Genomic DNA, 3434 nt, shown 5'->3' with positions numbered 1-3434 from the left:
TGGGCGGGAGATAGGAAATGAGGCTGGAAAGGGAGAATGTAGAGTATCAGGAGTTTGGATTTGACCTTCGTGCAATGAAAACTCATTAAAGAATTCTCAGCAGTGTAGTTTCAGAATCTGATTTATCGTTTTTAAAAGCTCAGTCTGGCTGCTGTGTGCAGAATGGATGTCAGGAGTACAACAGTGGAAGAGAGGGACCAGTCAGGAAGTTTTACTTACAGTCATCCAAGCCAAAAGATAGTGGCTTGGACACAAGTGGCAACGGTGGAACCTGGAGAGGGGTGGACAGATTGTATACATATTTAGAAGGTTATAACATTTAATGATGAATTTGATACAGGAGAGGCTAGAACAGTGATGGCGAACCTTTTGAGCTCGGCGTGTCAGCATTTTGAAAAACCCTAACTTAACTCTGGTGCCGTGTCACATGTAGAAATTTTTTGATATTTGAAACCATAGTAAAGCAAAGACATACTTTTGATATTTATTTTATATATTTAAATGCCATTTAACAAAGAAAAATCAACCAAAAAAATGAGTTCACGTGCCGCCTCTGACACGCGTGTCATAGGTTCGCCATCACCGGGCTAGGAAGTGGATGGGATCAAAGATAAGTTCCAGGTTTCTAAATTGAGCAATAGGCCGATGGAGGCATAGTGCAGCTTGAAAGGAGGGTGGGACTAGTAAGTACAATCGATGACTATTGTATAGACCGCCACTTCTCATGTAATGTGTATGTGCATCGCCTGAGGAATCTTGTTACCGTGCAGATTCGGATTCAGTAGACCTGGGATGAGACCAGAGACACTGCATTTCTATAAGTTCCCAAGTGATAATGCTGTTGGTCCATCAACCACATTTTGAGTAGCAAAGTTCTACTCTAGCAGCACACAGGTTTGTAAACTTTTTGCCACATAAAAACAAACCAAAAAACAAAAAGACCTCTTTATTTAATTATCGTTATTTCCTAAAGAAAGGCTATTCTAATTACCAAAAGGTGAGAATAATTTTAAAATAAAGTTCTTTAATAAAGTTTTAATTTTTAAAAAAGTACACCGCTCTTATTTTTCATTTGGCCACAGATGAAGTGAAATTTCTATTAGGAGCTGACTTTGAATACTGATCTAAATAAAACAACTTACTGATGAATGACATTTTTCAAGTTTCAAATAGCTATGATCATAGTCACTGTTTCATTCTTCTATAAAAGTCAAAAATCTATCATTATCAGCTTTGCACAGGGGCAGTATCGTAGCCAATGAGGTTTATCCGTGGTGCGATGATTTCTAATTGGAAAAAAAAAATCTATCATTATTCATCAGGAACATACAACCACCAGAATTAACCCAACATTGTTCTTGGTTTCTAAGTCTGTTCGGTAAATCTTTTCCAAATCATTAAAACCATAGAAAATTTATACCAAGTAGAACCACAGAAAGGGCTGCTTTGGAACATGGATATAATTTGATATTACAATGAGCTCCCTCTTCATTTTATTGAATGTTTCTATCAGATTTACTTTAGGTCAAATATGTGTGTATTCTAAATTAATCAGATAAAAGCTAGTAGCTTGGCAACTTTAAACAGCGACTAGAGAGCAAGTACATGGTCAGTGAGAAACAGTAGTATTAAATTTTAGATAGATGAAAAGGAGCAAGCAGAGTTTGAATACATGAAATAAGAAGGTGACAAAAATTGTTCAGTAAATTCCAACTGATTTGTAAGGGCTTTGTAGGCAGAATCAATATTTTATACATTTTGTAATTCCCATAATGCCTAGTATGTAGGGTATACGCTCATTGGCCAGAAGAAAGAAATGTAAAACCTGAAGGAATAATAACAGCTAATGACAAGAAGATGTTTCACTTGGTAAAATTTTACAGTTAAATGAAGTGAAGAGGAGCCAACATGAATAATTAATACATTTATCTTGTGCCAATTTACAATCTAATGAGGCAGTCAGTACTAGTGTGTATGTTTTAAAGATGCTAAACTGAGGTTCGTAGAGAAAACAATCCTTTTTTTATAATTTTTTTTATTGTTGAAAATATTACATATTCCCCCTTTTCCCCCAACTGACCCCCTCCAGCCCACTGCAGGCCTTCAGCACCCATATCTGTGCCATGGGCTATGCATATAACGTACAAGATCTCCTGAGATTCCACATTCTGTTCCATGCTTCTATGCCTCTGGATCCACTCCGTTCATCGGTTCATTTTGTTACTTAGATTTCACATATGAGTGCGATCATGGGATACTTGTCTTTCTCTGACTGACTTACTTCACTTAGCATGATCCTCTCCAGGTCCCTCCATGCTGTCTCAAAGGGTAAGAGCTGCTTCTTTTTACTGCTGCCTAGGATTCCATGGTATAAATGTACCGCAGCTTTTTTATCCACTCATCTACTGATGGGTGTTTGGGCTGTTTCCAGATCTTAGCTATGGTAAATTGTGCTGTTGTGAACATAGGGGTGCATATGTTCTTTCTGATTGGTGCTTCAGGTTTCTTAGGATATATTCCTAAAAGTGGGATCACTGGGTCAAATCATAGTTCCATCGTTAATTTTTCTGAGGAAACTTCATACTGTTTTCCATAACGGCTGCACCAGTCTGCATTCCCACCAGCAGTGCACAAGAGTTCCCTTTTCTCCACATCCTGGCCAGCACTTGTTATTTGTTGATTTGTTGATGATAGCCATTCTGACAGGTGTGAGATGGTACCGCATTGTCATTTTAATTGGCATCTTTTTGATGATCAGTGACATTGAGCATCTTTTCATATGTCTCATGGCCATCTGTATGCCCTCTTTGGAGAAGTGTCTATTTAGATCCTTTGCCCATTTTTTAATTGTCTCCCTTTTGTTAGGTTGTATGAGTTCCTTATATATTTTGGATATTGACCCTTTATCAGATGTATCATTGCCAAATATGTTCTCCTGTACAGTGGGTTCTCTTCATGTTGTTGATGGCTTCTTTGCTGTGTAGAAGCTTTCTGTTTTGATGTAGTCCCATTGTTTATTTTCTCCTTTGTTTCCTCTGCCTTAGGAGATGTATCTGTAAATATATTACTATGAGAGATGTCTGAGATTTTGCTGCCTATGGTTTCGCTTAGGGTTTTTATGGTTTCATGACTTACATTTAGGTCTTTTATACATTTTGAGTTTATTCTTGTGTGTGGTGTAAGTTGGTGGTCTAGTTCTGGCTGGTTTGCTCAGTGGTTAGAGTGTCAGCCCTCGGACCAAAGGTTCTCAGGTTCAATTCCCAGTTAAGGGCACGTACCTTGGTTGTAGGTTCCCCAACCCTGAATGGTCGAAGCGAGTGCGGGAGGCAACCAATTGATGTGAGATGTTTCTTTCTTCCTCTGTCTCTCTCCCTCCCTTCCATTCTCTCTAAAAATCAATGGAAAAATAGCCTCGGGTGAGGATTACACACACA

The sequence above is a fragment of the Myotis davidii genome, unplaced genomic scaffold, assembly GCF_000327345.1.
Source record: "Myotis davidii unplaced genomic scaffold, ASM32734v1 scaffold8, whole genome shotgun sequence".
Taxonomy (NCBI): Eukaryota; Metazoa; Chordata; class Mammalia; order Chiroptera; family Vespertilionidae; genus Myotis; species Myotis davidii.
This window is presented reverse-complemented; position numbering follows the sequence as displayed.